Genomic DNA, 23,708 nt, shown 5'->3' with positions numbered 1-23,708 from the left:
TTCTCCATGGCACCTTTTTCCATACAGCCCACAATTACACAAGCCCCTTGTGTTTCAGCTTCATTTTACCTGCCTCAGAAACAGTTTCTTCGGGGAAGCATCTAATATTAATTGTCTTTACATTTAAATGTGGTAAGGCCTGTCCCTTTCATTTTCATCATTGCCATTACTATTGGGGTTTATTTTAGTGGTCCCAAATGATTATTTTCAGAAATTGACAGAAATTTGAGAAACTGAGGTTGGGCTTATCTGTTTGGGTGCATAGTTATGTACCTTACATGACACTAAAGAGGGATTACCTTATTCCAAATGGAGGTGAAATATCTTTTTCTGAGTATTTCTTCATAACTTTCAGGGGAAATAAGTCAACAACAAGTTTGTAGTTTATACTCCGCTAAATGTGCACTTAGGCAATGGTTACTCAGTTTTTAAATGCATCACTGAAAATGATGAGAATCCATTTTCAAAAGTGATCTGAAACCCAAATCTTCCCAAATGATTTCCAGTTTCCTGTTTTAGATTCTGTCTCTCCCCTGGTGGCATTACTATAACCCAGTCATCTAGGCTGGAAAAAAGGTTTGTGGAAAGGAGATTATGAACTATACATAAACAAGGTTCAAAGGCTAGTATGAGTTCACTAGAGAAGTGGCTTGCAAGGTCTCTTCTGCAGACGTTGCACCACAATCAACCATAGTGCTTGCTAAAAAGAGATTCCTGGACTGTCCTCAGATCTGCTGAATCCAAGATGCTAGAGGTAAGGCCCAGGAATCTGTGTGTTAACGGACTCTCCAGGTTAAGCTTGCTCAAGTTTGAGAACACTCCTGTTGAGTTTTAACATTCTCCTTGACAACTTTGCACAAGCAGGATTCTGAAGATAAATTTGTTACCAAACTACATGGTAGGAAAAGAAGGTTGACTATCAGGTAGTTATCAGTATAGGAAAAGAGACAGAAAGGTTGAGGATTAGACCCACATTGTTTTAAAGAAATCTCTCATGAAAACTAAGGGAGTCTCATTAAGAAGAAAAGAAAATTTGAGCTATATTAACTCATGAAGTTTTGTGGTTTGGGCAGAACATCTTCATTTTCTCCCATGGGTCATAGCTACCCCTTCCCTCTCTGCTTCCTTACTTCATCATAGAACTGTTGTGAAGTGTCTGAGAATTTCATTGAACAAAATTTTTCTTCTGTGGCAAATAATCCTCATCTTAAATAGCACCAGATTTATTTTAAGAAAAGTCAGGAAATCTCACCTGGCCCCAAACAATATTTAATGTCCCTAAGTGGTGTGATATTCTCCCTAATGGAGAATATTTATGCATTGTATTAAATAAAAGGTACTATGGTATTTATGTCAGGGTGCAAGAGAAATCTGATTAAAGAAAAAAACATGTAAGTTCTTTTGTTTTCAAATATTATAAAATATTACCCTTTTTCTTTCATTTCCTGGTTTACACAGATAGAAATCTAGAATTTGTTTCAGAAAGTGGGAATGTTTCCCATTGGGTGAGAGATAGAAGTTCATAATTTACTAAGCTGTGATACTCTGATGGGGTTTGGGTAGGGAAAGCCAGAGTTTCTGGTGGGTTACTATTTTAAGAGACTATTCTGTTTTACCCACATTTACTCCAAGGAGAGTCATCATTATAGCTTCTATGCAGACTAGAAAGGTTGAATTATTCCTCCAATGACACCACCCAAATTTTATTCTTTGAACAAATTAAAGCCAGGAAGCCCAGAAAAACAAAACACATCTAGATAGCCTCCATGTTTGCCTTGGTTGCTTTTTCTGTGCACTGATTATTTTCTGGGTGAGTTAGATAAAGCAGCTTTCACTCACCTGTTAACATCATGAGTCCTTCTTCCCCCAAGGGGGAGGAAGATGGTGGAGGCACTAACTGCTTCCTGGCCAGTCAGGTTCCCTAGCAGCAGAGCCTGAGACAAGGATGCACTGAAGAGGAGAAGCAGAGTGAGGAAGCAAGATAGCGCCTGTGACCTCAGCTAGAACCTAGCATCGGCCTACCCCACAGAGTTGACGTCTCTCAAGTTGAAGGAGCTGGCTTTTGTGCCACTTTTCCCAGGCCACAATATCAGGCAGTCTTTGTTGATAGCAGAGGGAGTTCTAACCTCTCTGTGAAGTGGATCATCAAAGATGAGGACAATTCTATAGAAAATGGGGAAGCTGAGGGCTTTAGCAACCAACACTCCCAGCAGCTGGGGGATGGCTGCCAGGGAGACGAGGCTGGGAAGAACAACATCAACATTTACCTTTTGCTTTTTGTCTCACTTTTTCAGTTCATGCTTCATTCTGTATTCATGAAATCTGTTTGGAAACTGTCAAAGACCCCTCACTGCCGAGCGAACACATTCCCAATTTTCAATTGTCCCTTTTTTATTTCTACTCTTTGCTCTTGCTGTTCCTGCTGCCCTCCCTAGGTAAGCAACCCACCTTTGTCCTGTACTTGCTTCATGAATACTTCCCATTCCTCTCTACTTGACGTACTTCTTTGATTATTATTTCATCTCAAATGCTTTCTTCTTCATGACTTGAATTTAGTGTCAACAGAACTATAATTGAGACCCCATTCTAATATATTTTTGCTTGGGTAAATTATTAACCTTCTTGAGTGTCATATTTTCACCTATGTTGGGCTGTTTAGCTCATAAGTTCAAACAAAATGTTGTATTTTAAAGCTTTATAAAGTTCTCCCTGTAATACCCACTTACAAAGGGGTCTACCTAAAAAGACACTGTGCTTCCTTTATTCTATGAGTCCTCTTATATTTATTGTGTTAGCTACTTGGCATTTATCATAACTACACTTGAATTATGAGGTAGTGTTACCTTTGGGCACACCATCTTCTTAACTAGGCTGTAAACTTTCCAAAGCCAGGTGCCATTTCTTAAGCGTCCTCCATAATGGCTAATATAGGAGGTCTTCCATGGGAGTTTGTGAATTAACATGCTTGCTAATGTAAACTTGTGTCAGAACCATAAAGGTATAGGAGAAAAGAGAGTTTCAAGCCTAGATAATTACAGCTGAAAAATCCAGGTAAGTTTTGGCTTATGGTTAAGACAGAAATTTAGAAGCTCATGGTGATATATGTAATGAACAGTGATCAAGAGATCACTGGAAAAGAGAACTTTTTTAGAAGCAAGGGACCTCTGATCCAAATATATGTTAAGAAATGAATGGTTCTAGTAAGCAGAAATTAGCCAAGACATTTATAAGTCATCTTCTAATTATTTGCTTTCTTTGCATTTATCAAGTTAGAGCCAAGTAAAATATTCTTTTTGAAACATTTTTAATTTCCTTGGAAACTGTGATTTTGTAGACTTCTCTCAAGACTTGAATATTTAGTTAGGATATCTGATTGGAACTATACGTCAAAAATGATTAGAATCAGTACATTAACTATGAAAGGCAATGTTACGAGGAGTTATTATTTGTTATATCCTTAGTGGCTAGAGTTTATTTTCTAAGTGTATTCCATCATGCCCCAAGGGTATTTATAGACCAAATTTCTTAGCAAGTCTGGCTTTTATGATTTTACTCCATGCATTGGGCTTGTACAAGTGGCTATTGAACACCAGCCAAGATGAATCACTTTTTATCAAAAGATAGAAATTTCAATATGGTCCTATCTTGAGATGTCTGTCTTCTGCTACTAGTTAAATACCAGTGATATAGAAGGTAGTAAGCATTTATTGAACACTTTAAAATAAGTAGTTCAGGCCTGTTTAAAAGTCAGAACCTTGCAATTATGATGAAAAAATACAAGTAGATTGTATCACAATAAACTGAACTTATACATCTCTCTCCTTTACCTCCCACCTAAAACTTTAAATACAGAGATGAGGGAAAGAAAGAAATTGTGAAAGACCTAGAGGAATGCCCAAGTAGCCTAAGTATTTCTACTCTCATTGGCACTTACCTCCTTTTAAAATAATACATGGTTTATGTGTGTTTCTCAGCTGAAGCATGGGTGAGAAAAGATAGGATATTTGGAATGGCATATACAGGGATGCATTTCTGTCATGCACATTACTGAAGCTGGAAAAAAAAGGAAATTGAAACAAAGAACTCCTGCTACTTTAACTCATTTAAAAAAAACATAATATTCTTTACTTGCTGACTGGAAATATTATATTTTCAGAGAGGAGAAAGTGCTAATCGAAAATGGGAGAAAATGTAATGATTCACCATGCAATGACATGAAATCAGAAATATTTTAAATTGGATATTTTAGTTTGTGGAGGAGTAGGTATTTTGTATAAAAATGGTTTTGCTCTTCAGGTGGTGGCCATTTCTCACAAATTGCAGTAGAGAATAAAATCGGCTTGTCACTGAAGACTTTTTTTTTATTGACATCTTTAGCTTGTCTTCATGCCAGTAATTAAGTTGCTAATTATGTGTTTCTGTTACTGTGGTCATGCTTTTATTACATAATTGCTTCAAGTTTTGCTCAAATCACTAACAATATTTATTTAACCTTTTTCTGCATTAGATAAATTTTAATATATAAAAGCTTTGGAACGAGTTCATTGACTCTGTTTTGATTAGCAAAATCAAAGGGATTCTAACCTTTCTTATAGTTACATGGGTTGGGTCATATTTTCAATGAGATTGCTGATAATTATTAATCCAAGCAATAGCTCACTGAAAGACCAATTGAAATAGAAGAGAAAAACTTACAAAGAAAACTTTTCAAAAACTCAGTGTCCATTCTAGAAAAATAAAATATTTTTTGAGGTAATCACAAGTGTGAAATTAATAATTTTATCCTTAATATGTATCCATATTTTAAAAAATATTTGATTAAATTGTGGGTAATTCAGTTTCCAAGCTTCCCCTCCTCTTTTGGATGTAAGGCATAATTTTTGTCAGTGTTTCAATGTATTCATGAGTTTTTTCTCATTTGTTCATTTATGCAAACCATAAGAGACATTTTTCTCAGTGAAGATTGCCTCTTTATTTTATTTTGAAATATTTGTATATTTGTTTCATTAAATGAGATAATGCTTTTTCTTATTAACATAATTTCCAGTACATTAAACGTATTTCTCCACAGACAGAAGAGAGGAATCAAATTAAATGACAGCTAAATCACTTGCAGCAATTTCAACTGTTAAAAGAAATAAGTATCTCTGTTTTCTTTGTGATCACAAGATGTGCTGTAAAGGGAAATGAAATACTAAGGAAAGAAGGGAAAACATAAAGAAATAATGACTAACTTATTGCAGTAATACCATGGAGAGAAGAAAAATTGACTACAAATAAAAGGAAAAATAATATAGTGGATTTGAAAGTTACCAAAATTCATTTCTTATTGATGAGTTCAGTAGAAGGCTAATACTAAGTAAACTGATGAAAAAAAATCAATGCAATAAACTATGAATGATGAAAGTTGAAATAAATACTTTGCGTGTGGAGGGCCATTATTCTAAATGTCTTTAATTTTTTAATAATTCATGTCTTTCTGTTTATAAAAAAGGAGGAATTATTGTTTGGTGGACTGAAAATGCATGTAAAAAGCATCTACTAGAATCCCATATTTAGTAGTAAGTCCAAATAATATTGGTGAGCTTATGACTTTTAGTATCATGTCCTGACTTTGACCAAAGTTCATTGGGTTGGGGGGAGGTCAACCTTTTAAAAATAGTGCTGACAAATGGTGCTGGTACATATACAGGTTACTTACTCCAGCAAGGATAAACTGCTTTCCAAAAAGACAATTTTTGAACTATAGAAAGAGAAAACCTCAGAATGTATAGCATATGTGTGTATGTATATAGTATGCATGTAAACAAATATTCTGGGGGACAGTGATGGCACTTTTTGACAAAATTCAGCCTAGCCACACATATGCAAATGAATACATATTTGTGTGTGTGCCTGTGTGTGTGTCTATTATTTTTATGCTGCTAAAGTTAGTGTGTTCAAATCAGAGCATACAAGTTACCTGGATCTGTCTATTTGCAGGTGGGCTTATCCACTCATTTTCTCTCTTCACACATCATTTAAAAAAAAAAAAAAACTAGTTAATTTAATCAATTCTATCAGAAGGCAGTCAATTCAGTATGGGAAAAAAATCACTTGAGCTGCTTTTACTGAATTGATTTTGACTGAATTAACCTTCTAATACAGTTGATCTTGAAGCCCTCTCTTCTCAAACTTACCTTTTTTGCCCCTTCCTGCTGTCCCAACAGTCTGCACCTTAACCCTTCACTTCCACTCCTTTGCTTTATGTTCCCCCAGCCCCACCCTTTCAGTCGGCTTCCTTTCTTTAATTCTTCCCTCCAACATGTTCAGAAGCCTTTGAAATCTACCCCTCTTCCCATTCACCCCTCTCTCCTCTCTTCCAACACACACGCAGCTGCCCCTACCCCACTGGAAAAAAAGATTCTAAAGCTCTTTTTTCTTTTTTTTTTTGAATTACAGAATTGTGAAACTGTTGCTTTGCTGAAAACATCTGGCTGCCAGTCTAGAATGTGACTCTTAAGGTAATAGTTGTGATTTTTCCACTTTAGAGACCTCTTCATCCCAAAGGTTCTCAGGTTCCCACTCAGTGTAAACTTTTGGACCACTTGTGGGATTGTTTTCTTCTCAGGGTGGTACCTTTATGGAGTGTATGTGAACTACAAGGTGCACAGTTTTCAGAGGTATAGGGGCAGGCTGACATGCAGTGGGGAGTGATGTTAATGTTCAGGAATTCTTTTATGTGCCCATTTTGGAAATACTTCCCCTTATCTTTCATTCAGAATGCAGGGGATAAGGCAAAAGTGCGGGCCCCATGCAAGAGATTTTGAATTATGCATTAAGCTGATAATGCTGCACAATGCAAGCTTATGTCAATAAATAACTAGGATGGTAGCAGAAAGGAAGTCACTTTACCTGTGCGGAGGGCACCACATGGGGAGAGAACTAGAGGAAGCCTAGGTCAAGAGTGAAAGGGAGTTCGCATACTTTAGCTCACTCTGATGAAGAAGCAGGAAGGGTAAGTTAATATTGAAATTATTGTCTTATGCTTATTTGCTTTTAAATTGATTTAACCAGGATAACAAGACTATCTCCAGTATGGGCACTGCGTGTACAGGTTTTCATTTGTGTCAGGGTTAGCCCTTCTGTGCAACCTTATGTGAAGAAATTCTTCTAGGGGGGACATTCATTTGAATCTTTTAATGTGATCTGTAAACTCTTTAAAAAAGCAGTATTTTTCATGATAAAATTTAGCAAAATACATAATTGGACACTCATGGTTTTGTTTCACTGGGTATCCTCTCCTTATTAATATGTAGTAGGAAAGCAGTAGAAGTTAAGCTAGTGGAGGAAGCAGAAGGATTAAAAGAATGCCATAAATGATCTTTCTGGCCCATGATACAGCACTGCCCGGTACTGATGAAAACTGATTAGTTTCTCTTTGCATTGCTTCTCCTGCTTTGGTAAAATGCATCAGTGAGTGTGACCATTTTCTACTGTGAGAAATTACCTAGCTGTGGTGTCTATGCACACACACACACGATTTTAAAAAATACTTACTTGTATCTAAGACAATGGAAACTGCCCGGAGTGGGAACCCTAGTTGCTGAACAACTGAACCTCTGCCTATTTTTTCTCACCAAAAAAAGGAAAGAAATTACATATGCATTTCATTATTTTCCTAGTTTTAGATGGCAATTTGCAGTCCCTGATTCTGCAATCAGAAGCTTATGCGTACTCTTTGCAGCAGCGAATGTGTTTGAGGTTTTGGTTCCATACGCACAACATGCATATACACACCAACAAATTAAAAATGGATCTGGGAAAGCACCCTTCTCCTCAGAGAGTCATATCAAATAGTGTTTAAATTAAATAATTTGCCAAGTGTAGGGAATAAAGCTTTTCTAGCAGTTTCTGGAGGTTATCTTCCCTTGGGAAATTCTTGCCATTTAGTCCAATCTGGTGCATGCCAGTGAGGCACACAAGCATACATAACACACTAGTAGATAGATTATACTTTACATTTGAGTTATATTAATTTCTTTGGCTTCTCTGCCATTTTGTGTTCACATCAAGACAAATAAAGGAGGCAAGCCTCTTGTGAAGGGTTGAGGTCATTAAGATCTAAACAAACAGAGGAAAGGTTATTTGTGAGCAGTGATGACGGAAGGCTGACTTCTTCTGGAATAAAGCCAGTTATCACACAGCTCCTGGGGGAGCATGGCTGTGATTGTACATTCCAGCTCAGGTCAGTGTTCGATTTTGATCCCAGCCCATTGACTGATGGCAAAAAGCAGCCATTGCTGTGATGAGGTAATGTGAGTGGTAAACCACATGTAGCAGAAGTTAGTTAATTTCTTGCTCCTTGTCATGCATCTAATCTGCACTGTATATTAAGGAGAAGTTTTCTGGTTAGAACTCATGCCATGTCTCTAGCTAACTGTAGACATTTCTCTTTAGTTGGATGTATTCTTAGCCTACTCAGCACACCCATTCACTTCTGGAGAAGACAAGGGTGATCACAACAAGGGTGGTGAATGAAATGTTCACAGGATGGGAGAGAGAAAAAGAGAGAAAGATATCTGCTCTACATTATCTATAGGGAATTTAAAAAGTCCTGGTTATGAAAATAGGGGTATTTTCATGAGCAAATAGTTATTTTCCCCAGGCCTAAGACTGTCTTTGTACTCTTTACGCTGTCAATTTAATTTACTACTTTAAAACATTCTTGCAAATTACTAGCAGCCTGTACAGAGATCCTGGGTTAGACCAAAATTACCAGTGCACCCCACATTCTGCCTTCCCATGTTTCTTTGATAAAAATAACAGTGTATTATTTTTCTAGGACTGCTGTAACAAAATACTCAGGACTGGGTGCTGAAATAACAGATTTATTGTCTCACAGTTCTGGAGGCTGGAGGTCTGAGATCAGGGTGGCAAGCAGGAGTACTTTCTTTGAAGGCCTCTTCTTGGCCTGCGCATGACTGCCTTCTCCCTGAGTTTCATACAGTTGTTCCTCTGAGTGCATGCGTCCAGTGTCTCTTTATGTCCAGATTTCCTCTTCTTATTAGGACACCAGTCATGTTGGATTTGGGTCCAGCTAAAAGTCTTCATTTTAATTTAATCATTTCTTTAAAGACTTTTTCCTCCAATATATGGTTACATTCTGAGGGTTTAGGACTTCACCGTATGAATTTGAGAGCACACAATTCAGTCTATAACAGCTAGGTACTTCCAAAGTATTTGATAGGATGATAATGTTTTCATTCATTTCTGCTAGTTTATCTAATCCTTCAATGTTCATTCTCTGCTGCATTTTTATTATAACTGATTGAAACTAATTTATTATGATTAATAGAGGTGGTTTTGTTTTGTTGTTTTAAGAAGTGAGGATTAGGGAAGGAGAAAAAAAGCATATTTAAGAGAACAAACAAATCTCTCCTGAATTTTTTTTAAAAAAGGAAGTTATCTCTTTTTCCTGCTAGAACAACATGGCAACAAGGCAGACAGTTTTATCACAGGGGTTCAGAGAGGAGGTTTTCAAGTCAGTTCTACCACCTACTAACTCTAACTGTGAGCAAGTTACTCAGCCACACTGTGCCTCTGATTGATTCCTCCTCGGTATATTGTGGATAATATATAGAACAGTTTCAAAGGGTTGCTGGAAGATTAATTGAGGTAATACGTGTAAAGTGTGTAGCATGGTGCCTGGCTCACAGTACTTACTATAGGCTGAATGTTTACGTCCTCCCCAGATTTATATGTTGAAGCCCTAAGTCCTAGTATGATGGTTTTTGGAGGTAGGGCCTTTGGGAGGTAATTAGATTAGATCAATCGAGGGGGACTCTCATGATAGGATTAGTGTCCTTATAAAAGAAGGAAAGAGAGACATCTCTCTATTCAGGAGCCCCCCTGTGGAAAGGCTGTATTAAGACACAGCTAGAAGGCAGCTGTCTAGAAGGCAGCTGTCTACAAGCCAGGAAGTAGGCCCTCAACAAGACTGAATCTGCCCGAACCTTGATCTTGGATTTCCCAGTCTCGAGAACTGTGAGAAATAAGTTTCTGTTGATTAAGCCATGCAATCTATGGTATTTTGTTATAGTAGCCCTAGCAGACTAAAACAGTGCTAAGTCAATATTATGCATCTAATAATCATAATAAACACAGATGTTTATAGAATACTTTACTGTATACTGGTGCTGGACAAAATATAATGCCCTTCCTCAATTTCCTCAGGTTACAGACTTTTAGAGATGTGTAACTCGGTAGCAGGGTGGTGTGTGGGGGGAAACCAGGGCAAAATACCTTTGTATTCAGTCAAAAGGAGAAATCAAGTGGGAGAAACCTGTTTATTTCTTACAAGCAGTCCACTTCTGCTCTCCCATGTCTCTTGCAACCGGCTGCAGAAGAAGAGGCCTTCACCCAACCTCTCTGGTCCAGATATGCCCTGGCTTGCCCTGGTAATTTCCTGTTCATATGGAGATGAACTACTCTTTACCCCTTGGAAACACCTATTGGTATGGAGATGCACTAAAGCCAGGCGAGAGATTCTGGAAATTTTGCAATTTTACCCACAAGATGGAACTAGGAAGAGATTCTTTTTAAAATTAGTTTAACTGGACTTTGATAGAGAATTGTGTTCACAGAGTGTGTATAAAGCACAAGCAGGCTTTAATGTCACCCCCTATCCTCTAAAGAGCTAAAGATCCTTAGTCAAAAAGTAGAGTAACAAGTCAGAGGGACAGCTGAAAAGAGGGACAGGGGGTCTTCTGACAGCCTGAGTGTCCCCAGAAACCTGGCTTTTTTTCCTCTGGGGAATCTCAGCCTGTGCAGCATGAGTGGCACACACCAGGCATGTGTCCTCTGATCTCTCAGAGAGATGAGCCACTAGGCTGTCCCTTTGTCCACTGAGGCTCATCCTCTAAGTCTGGGATTCTCAGACACATCATAGGCCACTGGACATTCAGGACTGGGCTGTCTGACAGAGGTTACCCACAAGTCTTTTTAAAATGCGTAGTTAAGTGTCCAACACATTCTTAGAATTAAGCAAGGCATTGCCAGCAAGACTCAAAATGCTGTGATGTAATCAAGTTGCATCAGCCAGCACTTTACTCTTAAGTGAGGCCCTCAGGGCTCAAGTACTTTGGAAATACTCTGGCCACCAAGGAAATGAAAATATCTATTGTTTCCAAGTGCCATTCCTTAAGGAGCCCTTGGTTTCATAATGGGGGTTCATCCCATGAAAACCTAAATCAAGACACAGCCCTCAGTTTTGAAAGAAGTTCCAGAAGTAGAAAGACACTTGGAAGCACAAGGTGTTTGAGTTATATTCAAATAATAATGTTTATTGAACATTTCCTCTCTGAGCTATTCTCTTTACATTTCTTATCTTAATTAATATTCTCCATAATCCTGTGAACTATCAGTATTTTATCTCAAGTTAACAGATGAACACTGAAGTAGAAAAGATTGCCAGGATTCAAACCTAGGTATTTGGGCTCCATGGCAATCTATAGCAGTGGTGGCTGTATTTGGATGGTAATAAGAAACATCAGGAGTTTTTTAAAAAGCATGTTATTTTCATACTGTGTAGAAAAATAAATTCCAGAGATATTCAAAATCTGATCTGTAAAAACCATAAAAGTATGAAAATATAACACAAGATGATTTTTATAATCATTAGTTGGGAAAGGAACAGACAAAAGCCACTGTATATTTACATTATATGCAAAGTTAAAAGTCAAGCGAAGAGCTTTTAGAAAAGACTAAGGAAAAAAATTACAATGCAAAAATGGGTATAGGATATGAACAGGCAGTTGATAGAAGAAATGACAATGGCAATTAAATATCTTAAATAAAGCTGAACTGAAAATGAAAATTAAAAATGAGAGGCCATTTTTGATACATTAGGTTGGTGAACTCTTAAATTATGAAAAATATTTAGAATCCGTGAGTTGTGGAGAAATGAGCCCTCTTGTGCTTTTTGTAGGTGAGAAAAGAAAACGGTTTAGCCCTTTTGGAAGGGCAGTTTTTCAGGACCTATTACAGTTTTTAATTCCCATATCTTTGATGGAGAAATTCCATTTCTAGGAATCTATACTGCAAAAAAACTTGCATGTAAATGAAGATATAGTAGAGGAAACATGTTTTTTTTTTTAAATGTGTATGTGAAACTAACTTGTAAGTTAGGAACAATAGTAAAAGCAAGGTGAAAGCTAAGATTAAGATATTCAAAATTTATACTATGAAATATAGCCATTAAAATAATAAGAAAAATAGTTTTGGATAGATCTAGACATAAATCAGAATAAAATGAAGTGAAAAAACATCAAGACCAATATGTGTAGTCCAATTTTGATTATGTAAAATGTATATGCAAATAAATTAAAAGTGAATACATAAGGAGACTCTAAAGACACATCTATATTTAATAGTAACTTGAGAGACAGCTATTGAGGGGATACTGAGCATTCTTTCATGTTTTTACTTATATAGATATGTAGTGTGCTGATTTTTAGCCATAAGCATTTCTTTCTTTTTTATTTAAATCTTTGTAAATCGACTTTCCCCAAAGTGATTAAAAATATTATTCACTTGAAAAATGGTATATTCATTGATAAAAAGATATGTGTGGATTAAAAAATGGATCACAGAGTCTTTATAGGTGATAGGTTTTCTGTCTGCATTATCTTATTTTACTTGACAAATATTCTGTAGTGAGTACTCATTGCTCCCCCTAAAATTTATTGAATAAAATAATCCCAGAGATTGGAGACCCAGCTATCTGCATTTTGCATAGCTTCTGAGATTAAGTCTGGCAGTTAACTGGGTTTGAGAGTAACTGCTACAGGCTACACATCCCCAAAGAATTTGAAGGCAACACGAACTTTATAATTTGAATGTGTGAAAAGGATGATTTCTCTTAAATTTTGCTCGAAGGTAAATTCCAGAGAACATAAAATTGTTTCCTTTACATTTCATGAACACTGATTCAGCACTCCTTTTGGCTTCCAGATTCTCAATCAACTGTGGTGATGCTATTACTTTGGTGAGTTTTTCACACTTGCTGAATATCTTATACCTCATGCTGCTATTGATATTAACTGCATATGGTCAGTGCACTAATTCCAAGCTCAACACTTAAGAGTATGTGTTTAGTTGTTTACAGAATAACTAGCAGGGTAGTTTTAGAAAACCCAGGCCTGGTTGTCCACCCCTTCTTTCTTTTACCTCTTCTCATTTCCTATTTGTTAGCTATACGTCACCAAGCTCTTCAGGCTATTTAGCTCTATCTATCTTAGAATAGAGATGTGATTACATTTCATATATGAGTGGCTATTTTTCCTAAATCTGTCATTGGAAAGCAAGGTCCAGATGTGTGTGTTTTTAAAAGAACCTTGAATTAATCTACAAAACTTTGAACAATCACACCTGCCTGCCATCATGTCTTTTTGACATGTGGTATAAACACCAAATGTTTGTCCCCCTAACAATGAGACACTTACTTTTGTATTCCCAGATCTAGTGATATTTGCTTAGAATGAAGTTTCAACCTGTATGAACTATAGAATAGGATCCATTTTCCCTTCCTTGTTTGTACAATAATTCTTTATTGACACATTTGCCTTCTGCCCCTTAGGTATTTCTTATTTTGGAGGTCATATTATGGGTGAACTGTTATATCTCACATGGTTGCTAAGATAATAGTCTTTGGAGAGAAACATAAAATATGCTTTTGTGGTTTGTCTGTATCTTGAAGGTCTTCACATTCCAGATTTTAGAAGCTCCAGAAAGCACCAGTTCCTAACCTTTTGATCCCAACATGTATCCTGGCTAAGTTTCTCTTGCTATAAAAATAGCTGCAAGAATGGGAATTGTTGTAAAGGGGAGAAAGCTTTTCAATAATTAGGATTCATCTACAACTAGAGCATTTTATTAATTACACACTGTAATCATATGGATAGTCACAAAACCAATCGTGCAAGTCTGTATTTAGAGATTTGTAGACAGAAGACTTAACGTAAACATAGAAATGTTAAACCTACTCAACTGTAACCTGCAAAGAAGATAACAAGAAGGATTCTGTTCTCTGTATGATTTGTGAACAATGCTAAGTAAATATTCATCATTAATATATAATAACTGTTGCTTTTGGCAGTTCACTTTTCATTTAATTTGATAATGTGTCCAGTAAATGAAGTGGTACAGGCTACAGTGTTTTACCAACACAATTGCATATTTTCAATCATTGTTAAATGAAGGCAGCTCAAGGCAAAGCTTTAACCCCCACTAGTTTTGTGTGTGATAAAAAGAGAAGGCGCTATCAATCTTTATTGTCTGTCTCGCTTACTGTAATTGCATTCAATAGTCCACTGATTCTGTTGTCTGTGCTAATGTCAGGAACAGAGGAGAGCCAGATGCTCAGACTTGATCATATGCATCCAGTGGCCACTTTGATAAGTTGGCAGCAAGTCGCTGGGTTTGATGATAAATTGTTAACGCTATAGATTATGAACAGCTGAACACTGCAAGTGTACATGGAGGAAACTTCTTACCTTGTTTTAAATCTGGCATCATGATGCTAGCTAAAGGGCATGTCATGTATTATTCAGATGCATCTTGCACTGGAAATGTGCCAGTGACTCATTGTGTCCCTATGAATAGTAAAAGCAACAACAGAAATGCACAGTGATTCGAACATGACATTAATGGTCCCAGGATTATGAAAAGCATTTTGAAATACTGTTTAATAGTTTTGATTATCTAATTCAACAAGAAGAAAGCTTCTAAGCTGTATTCACATTTAATCCATATTAAATCATGTTCTTCCTGGTCATTTCTGTTATATTAGCCAATAATGAGGATGTTTACTAAAAACAGGATTTTCCTTAGTTAAAACCCATACCAATTTGTTTGTAAAGAAGGGACATAAATTGGGGCTGGTGGGCAAGCAATGTGTTGAAGTTTTTGCCAAGATTTCATGTCACATAAATGCTGCCTCTGAGAGAGATGTGATACAGGCCATGTGTGTAGAGTGCAGATCAGTTCTTACTTCTTTTGAGCCTATGTGATAGTTGTAAAAGTTCAGGTTATGGTTTTTAAGTCATTGGTTAACTACTGAAATTGTTTTAAAAAGCTGAGATGACCATGTATACATAACAGGCTCATACTCTGAGAATGCTGTGGACCACATTTTAAATGGAAAATTCTCAGTGCATCTAGATGAAGAATATTTCTTTACCATTGGATGAATGCTCTTAAAGTCACTGCTCATTATATGGTTCAGTTTTCCTAAAATAAACACATATAAGAAATACTGTTCAACTTAAGGATTGGTACAATAAGGGCTATTGCCCTAACTGATATGTTTTCTTTTATTAGGTATTGGGGATTTCATGATCCATTGTATATTTCTTTTTGTGTGTGCTGCTAGAAAACTCAAAAACTCAATTATAGTCACTTTTTCACTGAGTTTTCAGCTATGATTGTCTCTTCTTCCATTTGTCCTCCATTCTTTTCTTGTTGCTTTACTTGGTTTTTCTTGCCTCCCTCTTATTGGTAGGATGGGTATATAAGGTATAAAGATAGCAAAGAACGGATAAAACAAACTTTATCATGAGGTTTTTTAAGGGCAGAACCCTGGTGTATTTAACTGTGTCACCAGAATAAGGAACAGAGTCTCTAAGGACTAATGTAGGATTCTAACTAATATTGGAAAGTCACTTCAGCTTCTCTTATGGTTAGTTCCTCATGTTAAAAAAACAAAAAAGTGGCTATAATAACAGCATTTAATCCCTAAAATTCTGGTGAGTATTTAATATAAAGAAGCATTAAATCAATGTAGCAACTATAATGGTAATTTTTATGTGAGCTCTAGAAGGTAAAGATAGCACACCATGACTCAACGGTTAGAATTTCTTCCTGATGGCATCTGAAATTGAGCTCAAACCTTAAGGGAGTTTCAGCCACAATTTGGTGTACTATAAGTTAAAGGCTGTTTTAAGCAAGCTGGTATGTGAGAATCTTGGTTCATTCATTTGATTATTTATAAATGATGCACTCTTCACTCATTAAAGGTGTTTTAACTTAGAAAGATTCTTTGTTTTAGAGTCCTTTGAGGTATCAGGCTTTTCTGTAAGAAGAGTCATTTAAATTTATTAAAGATTTGCAAGGTCATATTGTTGGTCTAAAGTAAGATATCTCTCCCTTTCACTTAACACTTGAGAAAGAGTTTGACCCAGAAGAACCATCCCTCCTTCTGGGTCTGTAGGATTGTTGTTACTCTTTTGTTTATGATGCCACTCTTAGTTTCCTCTGGCCTGAGGGACTGCTCCTTAACAGACTTTTCCATTTGCACCCAACCCTGCTCAGTCCCTGCATATTAGGATGCCAGGAGCATGGCTCCACCTACACACTTCCCCGTGTGACTCAAGCAACCAAGAGGTGTTAGAGCTCACCTGGACACTGGTGACTGCCAAAGTCCCGTCTCCAGTGTGACCCTTATTATGCCACTTCCGTTCAATTACGTAACTGCCTATTTGACATCTCCCTCACATATAAGTAAGCATCTAAAACCTAGCTTGATTTCTCCCCAGAGCCATCTCATTCCTCAGTTATTCCTATTTTGATAAGTATTACCACCATCTGAAATTGCTCAAGCCAAAAGCTTAGTTATCTTCCTTGCTTCCTCTCTTTACTCACCCACTAAATCAACCCATTAGAAAGTCCACCTGGGTCTCTCTGGAGCATATCTGATTCTGTCTGCTTCAATCTGCCTTTTCTTTTCCCACCTTAGCCACTAAGCCTAAGCCACCTTCCACTCTTATCGCACATCAATAGCCTCCTGGTCTATTTGTTTCCCCTCATGGCTTCCGTCAAGCTCCATAAAAGGATATATATATATATTATTAAGGAATCTTTGATACACAATCTTATGAAGGTTTCACATAAGCAACATTGTGGTTACAACCCCACAATTCACCCATATTATCCAGTCCCCCCCCACACACCCCATTGCAGTCACTGTCCATCAGCATAGTAAGATGCTATAGAGTTGCTACTTGTCTTTTCTATGCTTTACTGCCTTCCCCATGACCCCCCTACATTATGTGTGTTAATCATAATGTCCCTTAATTCCTTTCTTCCTCCCTCCCCACCCACCCTTCCCAGCCCTTTGGTAACTGCTAGTCCCTTCTGGGAGTCTGGAAGTCTGCTGCTGTTTGGTTCCTTCAGTTTTGCTTTGTTGTTATACTCCACAAATGAGTGAAATCATTTGGTACTTGTCTTTCTTTGCCTGGCTTATTTCACTGAGCATAGTACCCTCTAGCTCCATTCATGTTGTTGCAAATGGTAGGATTTATCATAAAAGGATATTTTTAAAACATAAATAAAATCATAGTGCTGACTTCTTCCTAAATCCATTCCTCTAGTGGCTTCCCATCATACTTAGGGTAAAGGCCAAATTTTTTCTCACTGTCTGTGAGGCCCTACTATTCCATAGTCCTCTCTTCTGTACCCTCATACCTGTTTGTCAGGCACATCAGCAATACTCCTACTCAGAGCCTTTGCATAGATGTTTTGTCTACTTAGAACATTGTTTTCCCAGATTTTTACAGGACGGTCTGTTTCATATCATTCTGGTCTCAGCTTGAGTGCCATCTCACATAGGCTTTTCTGACACACATCCCACACTGTTTCCTATATTTTATTTCTTCAAAGCTTGTAATTATCTGGTTATTTCCTTCTTTATTTATTTGCCTATTTTCCATATTCCACCACCCACATGTGAGCTTCATGAGAACACAAACTTTTTTATCTTGTTTAGCCCTGAGCGTGTGTTCAGCATTTTGGTTAAGATTGTAGAATGGGATCAGACACACCAGGCTTCCATGCTGCCAAGGACACTCACTGTTGTGTGATTTCACACCAGTTGCTTCATCCTATGTGGCTCAGTTTTCCCATGTGAAATCAAGACTATCTAAGTGTCTGCTCATACTGTAGTTATAGGGAATGAAGTATATGATACATGTGATAATAAATATATTTATGACAGGTAGTTTTATCTATTTTATCTATTTTCTATTTTATAATCATTTTATTTATTATTATCTATTTTATCTGTTTTCCTCCTCACTTAGGATAATGCTTCCATATAGTTGATATTCAATAAATATGTGTTGAAAGCATACGAAAAGTTATGTAATGATATTTCCATGTTTTGTTGAATATTTTTAATATTACCTATTTTAATATTAATTTATGAAAAGATAACATTTTTTTTTTTACCTCAGGAGAATATCTAACATATTTATAATGTTCAACCCAATTTCTAAAGTAGGTATATGAAATCTTGGTACTTAAGTCACAATTTTTGGCAAATTAAGCTCATTCATCATAAATGGTGAAATCACTTGGCTATTTTTCTTAATAGAATTTTGAAGTTGATAACTATTTTCTCTTATGTAAGTATTAGAGAAATTGGAAAATGTGGTTGAGCAAAATGAAAAAATAAAAATAATCTGTAACTCCTGATTTTTTATACATATTTACACTTCCAGAGTTCTTTGTACACTATCACGTGCATTTTTTTTTTTACATTAGCTGCCTGTGTTAGCCTGAAACAAAGGCTTGTGCAAGATGGTTTATTTGGGAAGTAATCCCAGGGAGATCACTTGTATGGCTATTGTTAACCGCATTGCTTTTTTGGAATTGATTTTTTTTCCAGTGTTTGCTGCATATATATAGAACTACAGTTGATTTTTAAAATTGTATCCTAAGACCATGTTAAACTTAGTAGATTTTTTGGTGGAATTTTCTATGTATATGATTATATTGTCTGAATAAATACTGTTTACCTATTCCTTTCCAATTTTATGCTTTTCCTTTCTCTTGTCTTATTACACTATATAGAACCTCCAGTAAAATGAAGTGGTGAAAGCAGAATCCTTTGCTTTTGTTCTAATCTTGGAGAGAAAATGTTTAATCATACTGTTAAATATGATATTAGTTGTGGGATTTTACCTGATACCTCCATCAAATTGAAGTAGTTCACTTCTTTTTCTAGTTTTCTGAGTTTTATAATGAACAGATGATACATTTTGTCATTCTACCCCTGGATCTTTTGGGGAAATTACAGGATTTTTCTTTTTCCTTCTTTTAGTATGATGAATTTCATCAATTTATTTTCAAGCATGAAACCAGCCTTCAATGTATTATCTTAACCACTTGATTATGATGTATCATCTTCATTATATATTGTTGGATTCAATTAGCTAATATTTTATGAAGGATTCTTGTGTTATTCATGAGAATCTCAGACTGTAATGTTTTGTTTTATTTTTTTCTGAGAGAATTCTTACCAAGGTTTTGGTATCAAAGTTATATTGGTTCAAAAAATTAGTTGGCAAATGGACTCTCCTCCCCTATTTTGAAAGAGTTTGTGTAAGATAGTTATAGTTTTTTTTCAAATATTTATATAATACACCAATTAAACCAGCTGGGTCTGAAATTTTCTTTGTGGGAAAGATTTCAGTAAAATTTTAAGTTTATTTAGTTGCTATGAGTCTAGGAAGATTTTCCATTTCTTTTTCACTTTTGGCAAATTGTGTTTTATAAGAAATTTATCCATTCTAAGTTCTTGAATTTATGAGCATATATTTGTACATGATATTTTCTTAATAACCTTTTATTATCTGTAGGATCTGTAGTGATATTGCCACTTTCATTTCTGGTCTTCGTTCTTTTTCTTGATTGGTTTTGATATGTTTATCAATTTTATTAATCTTTAGAAAATGAAATGTGGCTTTGTCACTTTTTTCTATTGCATGCTTTTTATTTCATCGATTACTCCTTTTCTCATTTTTATTTTCTTCTTTCTACTTGAGTTTAGTTTAATTTCCTTCCATTTTCTTAAGAGAAACTTAGATCACTGATTTTATATATTTTTTTGTTTCTAATATAAACATAATTCTATACATTCCTTTTTTAGCCACTAGCTAAGCAGTATGCCACAACTATTGATATGTTGATTAGCATTCAGTTTGAATATTTTCTAATTTTCTTTTATGAGGAATGTATTAACTCTCTTCCTTGATTCACTGGTGAAATTAGTGTATTATTTAATTTTCAACTATTTGGGGATTTTACCTTGTTTTTATTTGATTGTGGATTTAAAGCTCATTGTCACTAAAAAACAGATGCTGTGTTAGATTTCAGTACTTTTAAATTTATTTAGGCTTATTTATGGCCTGTATGCATGAGAAGAATGTATATTCTGCAGTTGTTGGATGTACTACTCTGTAAATATCAATTAGATCAGCTGTGAAAGTATTTATGTTCTTACTGAATTTTGTCTACTTTTTCTATCAGTTATTGAGAGAGGAGTATCAAACTACAACTAAGACCATTCATACTTCTCTATTTCTGTCAATGTTTGTTTTAGGTATTTTGAAACTCTGTTATTAGGTACACAGTTTGTCATGTCATGACTTTCTGATAAATTGACCCTCTGTTTATTATGTACATACCTTTTTATTTCTGGTAATACTTAATGACTTGAAATTGAATTGGCCTGCTATGTTTATAGCTGTACCTCTTTCTCCTGTGGCTTAGGACTCTTTCTCCTATGTCTGGATATGTGTTAAAACCAAGTCCTAGGATTTCCAAGAAAGAGCGCCATGCATACCTCCATACAACCCTCCCCAGCGTAGTGCATAGGCTTTTTGCCCTCGTTTTCAGGTTTTTCTTCAGTTCTGGCCTTGGGAATTTAGTTAGCTTTATTTCTCCCTTGCTTACTTATGCATTGAAAGCTTGTTTGTTATGTTTTATCCAGCCTTTCTAGACATCTGTAGCAGAGAGAACTTTCAGGTTATCTTGTCTGCCATGTTGATGAAATTCAAAGTCTTACTATGCCTTTTCTCATAAAATTACTTTAAAAAAATTTTGAATTTAATTTTTAATTAAAAAAATGAATGTAAAGAATAGTAAGAACAATAGCTATTATTTAAATCTTGAGTTTTTTAAGACATGAGGTTTGTAATGGAAGTTCATGAGCTATTTTCAGTATTTCAAAATTCCTGGTATAATTTATTTTATATGAGTATGCAAAAACTCTGCTGTACATGGCTAACAAATCATGTCTCTGCTCTTCACTAATATCATATTATCTCAGTGTGATAACAATGGTTATGTAATGTTGATTAAGAACTCAGATGATGACATTTGAGACTAAAGAGACATTTTTTACACCAAATACTGATGACAGTATTTCAGATATTCCCAGTATTCATAGTGGTGATATTTAAACACAGTCCCTTTTTCAAAATTTCTCCCCTCACTTCAGTACTTTCTGTTTAGTACTTCATCCCAATAATATGTAATTGTTGTCTCATTGTATTATTCACCTCCCATTTACTACCTTTTTTTCCATTGTCCTATCTACAAGTTTTTGGGCTAAAAATCCATATTTTATAAAAAATAAATAGAACAACAAAAATAAAATAAAATAAAAGTAGTTTTTGATTATGTAAATATTTGGATCCACTTCGTTATGGCTTTCTGGACCTAAAAATGTGAGCTAGATGTCCTTACTGCCAAAACATTCTCTTGGAAACTTGGACTTCTCTACTTCTATTCTGGAGCTTAATAAGATTATATTTGTATTTGTACCATGTGTCATAGCTGAAATTCTAATAGTCTAGCACAGATAGGAAGCATTTTCATTTTATAATATTTTGTTCTAGAACAGGAAGGCAAAATAATGGAGTACCTTTACGTAAGTCAACCTTGATTTCAGCATCTGGATTTACTTAACAATTAAAAGTATACTAGAAGTATATAGTATATATATATACATATAGTATATATATAGTATATATATATATATAGTATATATATATATATATAGTATATATATATATATATAAGTATATAGTATATATATATAGTATATATATATATAGTATATATATATATAGTATATATATATATATATATAGTATATAGTGTACTAAAAGTATAATTAGAAGGCTAATTTGCCAATCATTTTTCTCAACTGTAGATATAATGATAGAAACATAGGCTTTCAACTTTGGAAAAGCCTTAAGGCTAACTCCTTTTTGGAAAGATTATTTCTCTCTGTAGTATTCCTGCCAAGTGCTCTTCAAGCCTGGAATTCAGCTCTTGTTCTCTAGCTGTATACCCCAATGACATAAGATCTCCTGACACTTGGAGACCAATTGTATCTCCTGGAATAATAAATAATCTTCTACCACCTTTGGTGGGGTCCTTTGTGTCGCTTTCTCTGAATTTTCATGCTCCTGAATCTAAGTTGCTGTTCCACACAGCACAGGACAATTAGGACCCAAAGCCCAATGCTTCACTGGTTCTCATGCACACACACACAATCCATCAGCATCAAGCATTTCATAAGTTTATGCATGTGTGTGTATATGTATTGTGGTGGAGTGGATGGGAGGGGCAGGATTGACAGAGGGGATAGTGTCACATCACGCAGCCTGTAGGGTCTTTTGACAATTTTGTTTCTATTTTCTGTTATTCACCTCAATCATTTGAGGTAGAGGCAGGTCATTAAGAAAATTTCCATTCATATCCATTAGCATCCCTGTCTAGTTCTGTTCTAATTTTATCAGAGAGATACCTTTCAGTAAAGATTGTGCTCACCCTAAAAGAAATTCTGATTAGCAGTTTTTTCTGTCATCACATATAATGATTATCTTTAAAAAATATATTAAATGTCTACCTAAATATACTGTACACCACCACCAATTTTAAATAAATGACCTGCTAATTAGAATATCTTACAAATTTGAGGTAAGATTTGGTAATACATTTAAATTATGAAAATGCTGGGAATGTAAATTGTTGTTCGGGATAGGGAAATTTTGCATTGGTATAATCATAGCAGGGATGCCAGCTTGATAAAAGGAAATAACTTGCTTGCAGGTTAGGTAGTATAAACTATTGTGAAGTAAATACTCGTGTATTATATTCATGTAAGTAGAGAATCAGTAGCTAAAAATACATTGCCAGATAGGTCCTTTATTGTCTTCCTTAATGGCTATATTAAGCTAATCTGTAATTAACACATCCCTAAATTGAAAGCTCTCAAAGTACTTTTCAACACTAAATGAGCAACTACTGTGCTCATGAGTCAAACACTGTGCTGCCCAGCATGGCTGTTATGTGATTTTACAAGTGCTTAGGAAGCAAATCAATTTCTAAAACAGGCATATTTCCTTCTACAAATTCTTCTAACACAAAAAGAACAAAGACTAACATTTTACCTAAAGTTTAAGTTGGACTAATTTCTGACTTACTGTACATATATTATGAAGTCTTACTGCTATGATGATTATTTTTATTCAAATATAAAAATATTTAAAATTACTGAGACTTTTCCTTTTAAACAGAAAGAGACATTCACTTCTGTTTCACCTCTTGACAGTGCTCTTCTTTCACCTGTGTGCATTTATTTCCTTTATCCATCGTTTTTCTTGGTTTTTGAACAGTGTTTATAGAAATATCTTTAAATCTTACATAAAATATAATGCTTTTAGCATTTAATAGCAGTGATAACTGGGAGAAAACTCTTTTCAGCTTTTCATTTAACTCAGTGTCTGAGAGAACTGCATGGCTATTTTAGTGCTGCACCTTGACAGGTTTTTCATAGTTCTTTTTATACCTAATATACTGTTCTGGAGCCACATTCT

At 35.4% G+C, this 23,708-nt stretch overlaps 1 long non-coding RNA gene across 1 annotated transcript in view; it reads left to right on the top strand.

Annotated features, from left to right (window-relative positions):
- Positions 1-23,708, top strand: part of LOC118932494 (uncharacterized) — a 572,106-nt gene that overhangs the window by 207,842 nt on the left and 340,556 nt on the right. Inside the window, exons 2-3 of the long non-coding RNA XR_005032802.2 lie at positions 6,442-6,503; positions 12,994-13,027. This is a non-coding gene — a long non-coding RNA (uncharacterized LOC118932494). The remainder of the gene's footprint in view (positions 1-6,441; positions 6,504-12,993; positions 13,028-23,708) is intronic.

Source organism: Manis pentadactyla, chromosome 2 (genome assembly GCF_030020395.1).
Source record: "Manis pentadactyla isolate mManPen7 chromosome 2, mManPen7.hap1, whole genome shotgun sequence".
Taxonomy (NCBI): Eukaryota; Metazoa; Chordata; class Mammalia; order Pholidota; family Manidae; genus Manis; species Manis pentadactyla.
Note: the sequence above shows the minus strand (reverse complement) of the source record. Positions and strands in the feature narration are given on the sequence as shown.